This window comes from Neoarius graeffei, chromosome 14 (genome assembly GCF_027579695.1).
Source record: "Neoarius graeffei isolate fNeoGra1 chromosome 14, fNeoGra1.pri, whole genome shotgun sequence".
Classification (NCBI taxonomy): Eukaryota; Metazoa; Chordata; class Actinopteri; order Siluriformes; family Ariidae; genus Neoarius; species Neoarius graeffei.
This window is the reverse complement of record NC_083582.1, coordinates 50819208-50833631: the sequence shown is the minus strand read 5'-3', so window position 1 is coordinate 50833631 and position 14424 is coordinate 50819208. Positions and strand designations below refer to the sequence as shown.

General features: G+C 44.1%; 1 protein-coding gene across 2 annotated transcripts in view; it reads left to right on the top strand.

The window, feature by feature from the left end:
• Positions 1–14424, top strand: part of atrnl1b (attractin-like 1b) — a 336438-nt gene that overhangs the window by 207511 nt on the left and 114503 nt on the right. The window lies entirely within an intron of this gene.

Here is a 14424-nt window from a genome sequence, read left to right as displayed (position 1 = left end):
CGCAGACAAGAGGGCTCTGATTGGTCCACTCTACATCCGCTGTACACGCACTTCCGCTTCACTACTTTCCCGGTTTGTTTTGTTTTGTTTTCACGACCGGCATTTTTAAAAACACGAGCGAAGATGGAGCAGCATGAAGAGCGGTTGATTGAGGAAGTACGTACATCTACAGTGGTGCTTGAAAGTTTGTGAACCCTTTAGAATTTTCTATATTTCTGCATAAATATGACCTAAAACATCATCAGATTTTCACACAAGTCCTAAAAGTAGATAAAGAGAACCCAGTTAAACAAATGAGACAAAAATGTTATACTTGGTCATTTATTTATTGAGGAAAATGATCCAATATTACATATCTGTGAGTGGCAAAAGTATGTGAACCTCGAGGATTAGCAGTTAATTTGAAGCTGAAATTAGAGTCAGGTGTTTTCAATCAATGGAATGACAATCAGGTGCAAGTGGGCACCCTGTTTTATTTAAAGAACAGGGATCTATCAAAGTCTGATCTTCACAACACATGTTTGTGGAAGTGTATCATGGCACAAACAAAGGAGATTTCTGAGGACCTCAGAAAAAGCGTTGTTGATGCTCATCAGGCTGGAAAAGGTTACAAAACCATCTCTAAAGAGTTTGGATTCCACCAATCCACAGTCAGACAGGTTGCGTACAAATGGAGGAAATTCAAGACCATCGTTACCCTCCCCAGGAGTGGTCGACCAACAATGATCACTCCAAGAGCAAGCCGTGTAATAGTTGGCGAAGTCACAAAGGGCCCCAAAGTAACTTCTAAGCAACTGAAGGCCTCTCTCACATTGGCTAATGTTAATGTTCATGAGTCCACCATCAGGAGAACATAGAACAACAATGGTGTGCCTGGCAGGGTTGCAAGGAGAAAGCCACTGCTCTCCAAAAAGAACATTGCTGCTCGTATACAGTTTGCTAAAGATCATGTGGACAAGCCAGAAGGCTATTGGAAAAATGTTTTGTGGATGGATGAGACCAAAATAGAACTTTTTGATTTAAATGAGAAGCGTTATGTTTGGAGGAAGGAAAGCACTGCATTCCAGCATAAGAACCTTATCCCATCTGTGAAACATGGTGGTGGTAGTATCATGGTTTGGGCCTGTTTTGCTGCATTTGGACCAGGACAGCTTGCCATCATTGATGGAACAATGAATTCTGAATTATACCAGCGAATTCTAAAGGAAAATGCCAGGAAATCCATCCATGAACTGAATCTCAAGAGAAGGTGGGTCACACAGCAATCCAACGACCCTAAGCACACAAGTCGGTCTACCAAAGAATGGTTAAAGAAGAATAAAGTTAATGTTTTGGAATGGCCAAGTCAAAGTCCTGACCTTAATCCAATCGAAATGTTGTGGAAGGACCTGAAGCGAGCAATTCATGTGAGGAAACCCACCAACATCCCAGAGTTGAAGCTGTTCTGTATGGAGGAATGAGCTAAAATTCCTCCAAGCCGGTGTGCAGGACTGATCAACAGTTACCAGAAACATTTAGTTGCAGTTATTGCTGCACAAGAGGGTCACACCAGATACTGAAAGCAAAGGTTCACATACTTTTGCCACTCACAGATATGTAATATTGGATCATTTTCCTCAATAAATAAATGACCAAGTATAATATTCTTGTCCCATTTGTTTAACTGGGTTCTCTTTATCTACTTTTAGGACTTGTGTGAAAGTCTGATGATGTTTTAGGTCATATTTATGCAGAAATATAGAAAATTCTGAAGGGTTCACAAACTTTCTAGTTCTAGTCATTATAAAAAAAAAGTTCTAGTCATTATAAGTAACCGGAGGATAAACACTCCACTAACCACACCCACCAACTACTCCTAGCGACTTCGCGCCCCCTTGCGTTGTGGCGGTGAATAACATCGCGCACGCCTATTACTCCCCGCTCAACAATAAATTACAACTGTCTGCGAAAAGCTATCTGCGAAAGCCTTGTCGCAAGAGCATGCAGAGGCCTTTAGTAAATAATCCTGTGGGATTTTTTGTTTGTTTGTTTTTTATAAAAACAAATTAAAAATAAGCGCCGGATTAAAACCCATCTATCTTGTGTAAATAAAGATACAAATTTCACTGACCGGTAGTCAAGTGTTTGAGATGCATTGCCTTGCACCTATGATCAGGTTCCCCGCAGTCGCAAAAGCCATGAAAAATCAGGTTGATGCATGACCATATTTTCTTAAGTATGGAGCTTCGCTCTGCTAATAAGACAAAATGGTCTACAGAGCACGACTATGACCCACGCTACTGGCGTGCTCTGATTGGTCAACAAGCATTACTTTCACTGGAAGTCGGCAACATTCATTAGTATTCCTTAGGGCACACATTGTTTCTGTCATGGAATGTATGTCAAGGGCACTTTTATGAGCAGGGTGTATATAAATTTGGGTAGGGTGTATGTTCTGGAGGGCGGGGCGCTGTTCCCTGGTAAAATAAACTAGCTGGAGCACTGCAGGTGTAACTTGTTGTGCAGGTGTCCTGCTAGATCACTTATTTAAACAATTCATAGCTCTGAATGGATGCTCTTGGGCTCCATCTGAATACTGAGTATGTACTAACATCAGTTCAGTACCTACTACCTGACTGTGAGTGAGTACCAAGGACACAGTTTGGATGTACTCCACTGCCATCTTGCCTGTCCTCTGACCTGGATGTTCACAGATGATGTGTACTCATGTATGCTGTGAACATTTAAAGTATTTGTTTCTGTAACAGAAGAAATGTTTAAACTATCTGATATTGGCATTTGTACACTGCAACAACCAGCTTCACTTTGATCCGTCATCTTTCTACAACCCCGATTCCAAAAAAGTTGGGACAAAGTACAAATTGTAAATAAAAAACGGAATGCAATAATTTACAAATCTCAAAAACTGATATTGTATTCACAATAGAACAGACAACATATCAAATGTCGAAAGTGAGACATTTTGAAACCGTAGGTGTGAATGTGAGTGTGAATGGTTGTCTGTGTCTATGTGTCAGCCCTGTGATGACCTGGCGACTTGTCCAGGGTGTACCCTACCTTTCGCCCATAGTCAGCTGGGATAGGCTCCAGCTTGCCTGCGACCCTGTAGAAGGATAAAGCGGCTAGAGATAATGAGATGAGATGAGATTGTTTATAGCCAGCTGAATTCTGCAACTTCTCTCAGCACTGGCTCAAGGTGCATAAACACCAGTGCAGTTTGCTATGGAGATGAGGCGAGACCTGGCGATGTGGTTTTTGTGGCGGCGGCGGAACTCACACAATAATCTGATTAATGTGGGCAGCAGAGTAATGAGACCGAAGGTGTCAAATTACTGGAAATTTCCAGAACAATCTTATAATCTTGTAATACAGGATGGTTTAAATTATAAATCAGTTATAGAAACTGTTTTATTTAATCAGGCTAACAGATCAACATCCAGGTCCCTACCAAATCCACCATTAGCTTGATCAATTCTATAAAAGTCTATTTAAATTCTGAAAACTGTACAAATGTTGTTGTTTTCCACCAAAGAGGCGGGATTAGCCAACGCAGAATAGTGACGTTTGTCTCTTGTTGATGACGTGTACTGTAGGTCGCATGAATGCGACCTGTCCGGTCAGACTGCAGTCGCATGTGAAAATAACGGATATGCATCGGATTTAGGACCACATATCCAAGCGGCCTGGGTCGCATGTGAAAAAATCGGATCTGTGTCGTTCAGATTGTCAATAACAAATCGGATACAGGTCGCATATGGGCAAAAAAATCGGATACAGGTCGCATATGGGCAAAAAAATCGGATACAGGTCGCATATGGGCAAAAAAATTGGATATGGGTCATTTCAGGGTGCAGTCTGAACGTAGTCTATGAGTAAATTTCTTGATTTTTAAGATTTTTTTTTTTTCAAACCAAGACCGACATTTCACTCTGAGCAGCTTTATAACTAGCAGTCCTGAAGTCTGTTCCTGTGTTGAGTAATAGAAAGCACTGTTGTGTAATGTTGTATGGAGGCTGGAGCAGAACACAGTGTTGTGCCCAGCGCTGGACCCTAAAGGGAATGACCACGCTGGAGCGTGCTCTTCTCTCCACCCTTCACTTTAATGCCCATGAAGGGCTGAGTGTAGACCCTCAGGCTGGTTGGCCTCTGTTCTAGGTAACAGTAGGGCATGTGGAGGTTTGAGCTCCTCAGGACTGCGGTCAGAGCTTGGCCAAGTGGAACAGATGTAGATTTGATCTGGCACTGTGGCCTTAACTGAGTTACCCTCCAGTGAGGAAGCTTCAGTCAGGCATGTTTAACATACAGGCTCTAACCGCGAGTATCACTGTCAGGTGTCTCGTGTGTTTTTATTATTAATCAAAGCTTATGGGTTTCAACATTCATTTGAACAAATTTGGTATCATTTGTTCATTTCTACAAGCTTCCATGAAGTACGTGTAAATCAGTTTTGAGATGTTTTATGGAAACGTAAGCTGCTGTTTTTAGCAGGATGTATGAAAGGCAGCTTTGGCTCAGACTGTGGTGTATTGAAACTCGGCAACAACACATCCTACATCGTCACACTGAGGCACAGGACATCATTACAGCTCTGTTTGTGTCTTAGCAAATTTCACGTGCTCCAGACTTTTCAAATATTTAATTTATACATCTCAACATCCGGCGGCACGGTGGTGTAGTGGTTAGCGCTGTCGCCTCACAGGAAGAAGGTCCGGGTTCGAGCCCCGTGGCCGGCGAGGGCCTTTCTGTGCGGAGTTTGCATGTTCTCCCCGTGTCCGCGTGGGTTTCCTCCGGGTGCTCCGGTTTCCCCCACAGTCCAAAGACATGCAGGTTAGGTTAACTGGTGACTCTAAATTGACCGTAGGTGTGAATGTGAGTGTGAATGGTTGTCTGTGTCTATGTGTCGGCCCTGTGATGACCTGGCGACTTGTCCAGGGTGTACCCCGCCTTTCGCCCGTAGTCAGCTGGGATAGGCTCCAGCTTGCCTGCGACCCTGTAGAACAGGATAAAGTGGATAGAGATAATGAGATGAGATGAGATCTCAACATCCATCTCTCTCTCTCTCTGTCGTACTAAATGCTCTTGTTTTTCCATCGTGTGTTGAGGGATTATAAAAATCTCATCTCTCATCTTATCTCTAGCCGCTTTATCCTGTTCGACAGGGTCGCAGGAGCCTATCCCAGCTGACTACGGGCGAAAGGCGGGGTACAACCTGGACAAGTCGCCAGGTCATCACAGGGCTGACACATAGACACAGACAACCATTCACACTCACATTCACACCTACGCTCAATTTAGAGTCACCAGTTAACCTAACCTGCATGTCTTTGGACTGTGGGGGAAACCGGAGCACCCGGAGGAAACCCACGCGGACACGGGGAGAACATGCAAACTCCACACAGAAAGGCCCTCGTCAAGATACTGTGTAATTAAAAATGTTTTAAGGAAAGTCATCATTATAAATGAGTTTCTCCAGTTTTCAAGTGGAAACTTTGATGGATTGTTTAAAATAACACAATCATTTAAACACATTTGTTCATGCTTTTCCACACAGAGCTTTGCTGTTGTGTTAATATCTCTCACCAAAGGCAAATTGTTTTTCAGGCCAGTAGGAGGTTAACTTGTAGTGACCTGTATTTACGTAGTTTCCATTATTTTCCTCCGATTTCAGTACTTTCTCGAGTACTGTATGCTACTTGAAGATAATGCTTCTCTTGTTATTTCTGCTTTTAAGATGTCACCTTTAAAGCTTAGTGACGTTTCCTGTACATCAGTATCACTTGGAATATCTCCACAAATATTGATCTGTGTTCATTATTCCATATCTTTAGCTCATGTGGTCTGCATTTTTTCCAGTCTTGACTCCAGGGCAGCGAAGGAGTTTTTAAGGTCCGTCCCTATGCTAGCTCTGTGTTTTTCCAGCAGGCCTTCGATGCTAGCTAAGCATATGCTAGCGCAGGCACTCGGAGCATCATTCTCGCTCTTCTTTAGCTGTTTCGCTGATTTTGACATTATTCCTGGCAACACGATGTTATACTGAGTTTATAAGGCGTCAGTTCTTACCTGGGTCGTTGAGGGTATAATAAAAATACGGGGTTTTGCAAAATTGAGTTACGGGAGACGGAGACTACGCCGCTCTCACATGCTCACCAAACCGGAAGCTGTCTTTAGCTCATGTGAGAAGGTTTTTCAATAAGCTGAATTTATTTATGATTTTTTTTTTCATTTCCATCTCATCCGAGCTACATCCATCCACTAATAGTGAGATTTTCTTAAAGCTGGAGTGTCTCGCTGGTTACTGTTCAATCAAGCAGCCTTTGTAAGGCTATGAACTGGTTCTGTGCTCGTGCTTATGGTTATGTTGTGCGACCGATATTTTAGTAGCTGACGGGGGAAATTGAGATGGTAGGTACAAGTGCAGGAGTTTACACATGAGGACCTGAATCCTTAGAAAAACATGGAATGGAATGTAAAGCGGTAGAATAACATGGTTGTGTGGGGAAACCCAATCTGATGGAGTGTTACTACGCAGCACACAGTAGCCACAGCTTAGTGCTCAGAGCATCTCATTCTACTGAGATGAGGTCAGTCTGTGTGATAATGCTCTCGCTCCGTCTTTCTCTCAGCAATTCCCATCGAATGTTTTGTCATTCCAAGAACCATTCAATGGTTATGACAGTTTTAACTGTGAATAATCAGAATCCAGCTGTGAAACTGATGAGAAAGCCTGACAGTTCCTGTAGATGTCAGTGTGAGTGTTTAGATAAGCTCATCAGTGTGCATGCACCTTGATGTGTGCATGTCTTCAGTAACACGCTGCGTTTCACCGTGTGATTATCTCTGTATATAAAACAAAATCTCTTCCCCTTTTCCATTGATGGTCTTTTGTATTGTTGCGTACTGTAGGTTCACACTGTACTGGGTATCAGGCAGAACCACCAAGGAGAGAGCACAGAGCGAGAGGGTGTCCCTCAGTGACAAGGCGATAAATAATCTGGCTTTAATAGTGAGCCATTAGCCTTGATTTTAAAGAATGTATAAGACCCAATATTTTGCTCCTCTCTCCGTCCCCCCTCCAGTCATCCATGTGTTGAATTGGATCCAAGATATTAATCTGCTAAATGTTAAATTCCTGGGTGAAGTAACCAGGTTTGCCCCTTTTCCACCAAAGCAGTTCCAGGGCTGGTTCGGGGCCAGTGCTTAGCTTGGAACCGGGTTTTCTGTTTCCACTGACAAAGAACTGGCTCTGGGGCCAGAAAAACCGGTTCCAGGCTAGCACCAACTCTCTGCTGGGCCAGAGGAAAGACCCGCTTATGTCAGTGGGGGGGGGGCGGAGTTGTTAAGACCAACAACAATAACAAGACCGTGAAAGATCGCCATTTTTAAGCGACGAGAAGCAGCAGCTGTACAAATGCGAAGTCATTTATTATTATTGTTGTTGTTGTTGCTGCTGCTGCTTCTTCCATGTTGTTGTTGCTTCGATATTCGCGCCAAGGTTTATGCAAACGTAGCAACGTAACTGACGTATACAGCGATGTAATGACGTGGCTTCCCTTAGTACCATGAGCTATGGAAAAGCAAACTGGTTCTCAGCTGGCTCGCAAGTTGAACGAGTTGTGAACCAGCACTGGCCCCGAACCAGCCCCGGAACTGATTTGGTGGAAAAGGGGTAGTTGTGGTGCACAGTATCCTGTTGCTGGGTTTCACGTGACGTCACATCCGCCTCATTAGTTATTCAGAACTTTAGCTGGTGGTCTACCGAAACTCAGTTGACAAAGCGTTTGTACGGAGAAGGTGCGTTGCCCGCATGATAAATGCCTCACGCTTGCGTTGTTTTAGGTTGTTTGACTCAATCAAACCGTGAAACTGATAAAAGTTTCTTCAGGGTTCCCCATGAACTAATAAAAAAAGGGTGAACGAACACAGGATTTCACAAACAGACGTCGAGAAAGGTGGCTTTTGAACCTCTCACTGAAATCGAAGCGAGCCGAGTCGAAGCATGCTCGAGTTTGCAGTGATCACTTCATGAAAGGTTGGCCGTGAAAGGTCTCAGTGATGTCCTTAGTGTTTTCCAAGTCCTTTTCTTGCTATGTGTTGTTATTTTACGGTACTTTTTTTTGTCACAAAGCGCTAAAGTCCCCAGATGTTTCTTTGTTTACTCCTCATAGTCTATATGCATGAAGGTCGCGACAAAATTCTTCCCCAGCCGTATAGTTACGATGTGCCGTGATCACTTCTCCGTCTGGTTTAACTAAGATCCAGGTCTTTAAAGGGGTTTCTGATGAACTTTGTGAATGCTTTAGCTGAGAGATAAGAGCCAACACAAGTGAGAATCAAGCCAACTGTTGTTTGTTTACACTTCAACTTGCAGCGCTTCGTTGTAAAGACGTAAACGAAAAGCTTAAAAAACCCACATACTTAGACGGGCAAAAACAATACAGGATTCATTCGGCAGCGACTTGATATCGAGGTCCTTTACCCAGCCACATATAAAAAAGTTGTAAGCCTCCATACTCTTCCACGCTTTCATCCGTTTTGCGGTGTAGAAGGACGTCTGCAACACCAGATAGTTGGAGATGTCGGGGAACTCAACTGAAGGGTGGTTTTCTAGATCGTATGACAAATCCTTCTTTCCCAGACTGTAGGGGTCGATTCCATTGCACACAGCAATCTTCTGAATATATCTAAAGCGAGCAGTGGCTTCTAGATTACGAGCATACGCTGATAAGTTATCGCTAATTGTTTGCACTACGGCAGCCGTTTAGACCACCAGCTATTTCACTTCCGGTAAAACCGCTAAGAAAAGTCACGTGACTGAAATCCAGCAATAGAGGACTTTCACTGATGTCACAGATTTTTGTTTTTCACTTAGCGTCCGCCATATGGCCAGGTAAACAAAGAAACAGCCGCGACAGTTAATAATGAAAATTGAGACGAGTGCAGTCAGTACAATCTCTCTGAAACGATGAAAAATGTTTTATACCAGCAGATCGCGTTACATTGAAAAGCTGAAACATGCAGGCGCCACAGATTCATATAATTTACCTACAAATGTATTTATTTATTCTGCTCACTGCTCTCTCTCTCTCTCTCTCTCTCTCTCTCTCTCTCTGTATATATGTATGTGTGCACACTTGTTCACCGCTTCAGATGGGTTAAATGGAGAGGAGGAATTTTGTTGTGCTTGAGTTTACACGTGACAAAAATCCAAAATAAATGCTGCTTCTTCTTAATTTACCCACAACTGTGTCTATTCCACTTCAAAAGTGTCCAGCAAACCAGCTCCCAGATTTGACGACACTACAACATCCTGAAATATTTAGGATTTGGAACTTGTACACCAGAGATGCTAAAGGCGTACAAAAGTACAGATGCCTACCAATATTTCGATGCAGGTTTCGTGCATGCTGAAATGGTCTGTGAAAGTCCTGATAAAGAAACATACCTTATTATGACAAAAGTAAGCTCAAACATCTCATCTCATCTCATTATCTCTAGCCGCTTTATCCTTCTACAGGGTCGCAGGCAAGCTGGAGCCTATCCCAGCTGACTATGGGCGAAAGGCGGGGTACACCCTGGACAATTCGCCAGGTCATCACAGGGCTGACACATAGACACAGACAACCATTCACACTCACATTCACACCTACGGTCAATTTAGAGTCACCAGTTAACCTAACCTGCATGTCTTTGGACTGTGGGGGAAACCGGAGCACCCGGAGGAAACCCACGCGGACACGGGGAGAACATGCAAACTCCACACAGAAAGGCCCTCGCCAGCCCCGGGGCTCGAACCCAGGACCTTCTTGCTGTGAGGCGACAGCGCTAACCACTACACCACCGTGCCGCCCGCTCAAACATGGACTTCTAATAATAATAACAAACAAGCCAGGGCCTAGAGCTAGCATATTTTATAATGTTTATTATTGTCTACATTATCAGTCCATGACAAACATGCTGCTAGTCTCACCAAGCATTAGGTCTAATAAAATACATCGTGTCCAAAGCCCACATCCAGATACACATTTTAATGTTGCACAGAGCTTTCACACGAACCTGATGATATAAAATGTTCTCCCCACACACAGGAATGGTTTTATCGTCCGGTCTTCCCGTTTAACTGCAGCTCACCATTTTTCTTGTTTTTCTGGGTTCACCGGGAAGCGGTGGAAAGTTAAACCAGGCTTATCTCCACATCTGTTATTACATCCAAAAGCACTACAGGTCTCTGGCATTGTTCTTTTCGATGTAACTTCTACAAGTTTATCTGTAGATGTTCACTGAATTGGGCTTGCAATCACTTGCATGCACTTGTGCCGGTTGCTGGCAAACATAAAACAAATCTCCAGTGGCAATGACGTCACATGAAAGTTCTCCATAGTGGAATTCATGATGCTGTCAGTCTTCATACGAGTTCTTGAATCACTAGTCACAAAGCGTCCCCAGGGCCAGAATCAACTGAACTGTACAATTTTTAAAAAAAATAGCAGGGTGGTGGTGGTGTAGTGGTTAGCGCTGTCACCTCACAGCAAGAAGGTCCTGGGTTCGAGCCCTGGGGCCGGCAAGGGCCTTTCTGTGTGGAGTTTGCATGTTCTCCCCGTGTCCGCGTGGGTTTCCTCCGGGTGCTCCGTTTTCCTCCACAGTCCAAAGACATGCAGGTTAGGTTAACTGGTGACTCTAAATTGACCGTAGGTGTGAGTGTGAATGGTTGTCTGTGTCTATGTGTCAGCCCTGTGATGACCTGGCGACTTGTCCAGGGTGTACCCTGCCTTTCGCCCGTAGTCAGCTGGGATAGGCTCCAGCTTGCCTGCGACCCTGTAGAACAGGATAAAGCGGCTAGAGATAATGAGATGAGATGAGATGAATCTAGACGAGTAAATTAAATGAACTTAAATGGGTACCCAACCACTTATCAGTTAAAGGGTGCAGGCCTGTATCGATGCTTGTGTGCATAGTGGCCTGAAACAATATGGCTGCTTTGTGCCAGTGGTGCATCAAAACTCACTCATGGCACTGATGGTTGTCGTCCTCATCACGGCCGCGCAGTGCTGGCCGTACTGGAGAATGGAAGTGTCTCCACTTGCTGAGACCGTGCGGAGCTTGTCAAGGCTGTGCGGGGGATCGGTGGCTGAGTAGGCGACTCATGCAAAGTCCTTAACACTCCAGTAAGCTAGGTCAGGCAGACTAGCTTGTTGCCGTATCCTCAGTGGAAACACTATGGCAGTGTTTTCAACTGTAGTTGCATTTTACACCGCTATATCACCGTAGAATGTTATCATAAGACTCACTGTCCGTTTGTCTAAGCACATTCACAATAATAATTCTGAACTTGGTGGGTTACCAACTTATAAACTCAAGCGGTGCGACCATGCAGTTTTTCACACGTGTCTCTGCTTCTTCTCCCTCTACGCACGCCTTCCTGTTTCCCACTGACCTCTCACCCTGACTGCTGATTGGATCCACATTCAAGGTAAGTACATTTAAACTAACTTGGTTCTTATGAAATGTAAACGTTATTACCACATTATGAAAGGTATGAAATTAACATTTTAATAACAAGATAAAAATAAACAAGAAATATGAACTCGTAATCAAATTCCCATTGGGCTACACTATACACACATTGTGTTAAAACAGTCCCTTCCTGGCACTACTACTTAACACTTGAACCCTTCTCATCTCATCTTATTATCTCTAGCCGCTTTATCCTGTTCTACAGGGTCGCAGGCAAGCTGGAGCCTATCCCAGCTGACTACGGGCGAAAGGCGGGGTACACCCTGGACAAGTCGCCAGGTCATCACAGGGCTGACACATAGACACAGACAACCATTCACACTCACATTCACACCTACGGTCAATTTAGAGTCGCCAGTTAACCTAACCTGCATGTCTTTGGGCTGTGGGGGAAACCGGAGCACCCGGAGGAAACTCACGTGGACACGGGGAGAACATGCAAACTCCACACAGAAAGGCCCTTGCCGGCCACAGGGCTCGAACCCGGACCTTCTTGCTGTGAGGCGACAGTGCTAACCACTACACCACCGTGCCGCCGCACTTGAACCCTTCAGATGACAAAATGGAGTAAGTTCCCTGAGCACAGATGGGCATTAGAGATCATATCCAGTGGAATCAGTGTTATCTCCTTCAGATAGGGCGTACTTCGGTGTAAGTATTATAGCACTGTCTTGGCCGTTTCTGCCAGAGGTGTTTGTTTGAACTTTGTCGCAGCAGGAGTGTTATCACACAAACATAACCTGCTTCTGCTACCCAGTCACATCTGCCGGACAAGTGTCCCAAAGGTACAGGCAGCCAGCTTCAGTGTATGACTGCCCCTTTCTAATTTGGCCACACTTTTCCAAAGTCTGTTTGCTCTAGAGGTGGTTCGGCCCTAATGGAGTGTTAACTTTCCCCGACATTCCTGCTGGATCTGTGACTGGGCCAAGTGCCTAATGAAATGGATGAGCTCTTTTAAAAGCTTGGCCAGAGCACTATTGTTATATTATTCATTCACTAGCTCAGGGTGACATACATTTGGAACGTGAATCCATTTGTTTTTTGAGGTGCGTTGTGGTGTTTGGTTTTTTGGGCTTGGTATTTACCCAGGCAATTTAGCACCTTGCCTCATGGGATGCTGTGCCAGTGCTCTGTTTGACACCACGCTCGTCAGTGCGGTGATGCTGAATTAATGGTGCTGCCGTGCTCAATGTTGATATAGTGGTGGTGTGTGCTGTAAAACATCTTAACCGTCTCGTTTGAACCAGCAAGGAAGCTCAACCCAAAAGCTCAAAGCTTGCACGGGAAGGTTCGAGCAGCATTGCACAAACATGGCAATTACTGTCACCTGTTACCTTGGTTTACACTACCGTTCAAAAGTTTGGGGTCACTTTGAAATGTCCTTATTTTTGAAAGAAAAGCACTGTTCTTTTCAATGAAGATCACATTAAACTAATCAGAAATCCACTCTATATATTGCTAATGTGGTAAATGACTATTCTAGCTGCAAATGTCTGGTTTTTGGTGCAATATCTACATAGGTGTATAGAGGCCCATTTCCAGCAACTATCACTCCAGTGTTCTAATGGTACAATGTGTTTGCTCATTGCCTCAGAAGGCTAATGGATGATTAGAAAACCCTTGTACAATCATGTTAGCACAGCTGAAAACAGTTTAGCTCTTTAGAGAAGCTATAAAACTGACCTTCCTTTGAGCAGATTGAGTTTCTGGAGCATCACATTTGTGGGGTCGATTAAATGCTCAAAATGGCCAGAAAAATGTCTTGACTATATTTTCTATTCATTTTACAACTTATTGTGGTAAATAAAAGTGTGACTTTTCATGGAAAACACAAAATTGTCTGGGTGACCCCAAACTTTTGAACGGTAGTGTAGGTAAAGGGGTTTGGACTTTCTTAATCTCTCCTGTAGTCAGTGGAAAGCTAATCCAGGCCATCGGTCATTTTTAAAGCTTCCTTCCAGCTATGAACGGACACACATTGCAGTCCGTTAACAGGTGGAATTAGAAGCTTTTATCTTGGCGTATCACTTGTTCTGTATCTGATCCTGGTATAACTGTGATTCACTGGACCATAAGCCCACAGGTGGGAATTCAAACACATAGGTAATCTACCTGAGGGTTATGCAGTTGAGTGTCTCTGAGGCCCTGTCCACACGGCAACGGATTCAGGTGAATCTGATAAAATTGTTTATCGTTTCGGCCTGGCGTCCACACGGCACCGGCGTTTTGGGTGCCCCAAAACAAAATCTTTTGAGAACGGGTCCCAGAGTGGAAAAATCTGGCAACGGCGCTGTTGCGAAGTCGTCTGGATGAGTAGAACGGATTTGTTTACGATGACGTCACAACCACATGACTGTCAGTGCTTCACACCGGGTAGAAGTGTAACGAACTCGATGCGAGTTGTCAACAAATCCTATAACTAGTCCAAACACCGCGGAAGCAGTAACCAAAACCGCACACCGCCCGTGTGCTTTCCAAAAACAAAAACAATCCCGCCAGCAAAAATAGGGAAAAAAAAGGAGCGATCTCATTTCTTCAGATGTTGGTTTAAGTCCGACAATACATTCCTCAAAAAGGGCATAGAAGAACAAAGTAATCCATCAATGTGTAGCATTCAATTTATTCCGGACCATTAAAGAATTCTGGAGGATATCAGAATGTTGGCGTACTGGCTTCCATCTACCCCCATTCATTCCTCTCTCTCTCCATCTACCCCCATTCATTCCTCTTTCCGCGTCTTTCGTTTTACGCTACTGATTAATAATCAAAACTTTGTGGCTAAAGCTACAGAAGAAGGGGTTTATGCGCATGCGTCTACTTCTTCTATTGTTCTGGTGTCTCTGATGGGACCGTCTTACAGCGCACGTAGAGGTGTGGCATGTGTATTGCATCGTTTTCAGCAAGCGTTCCGTT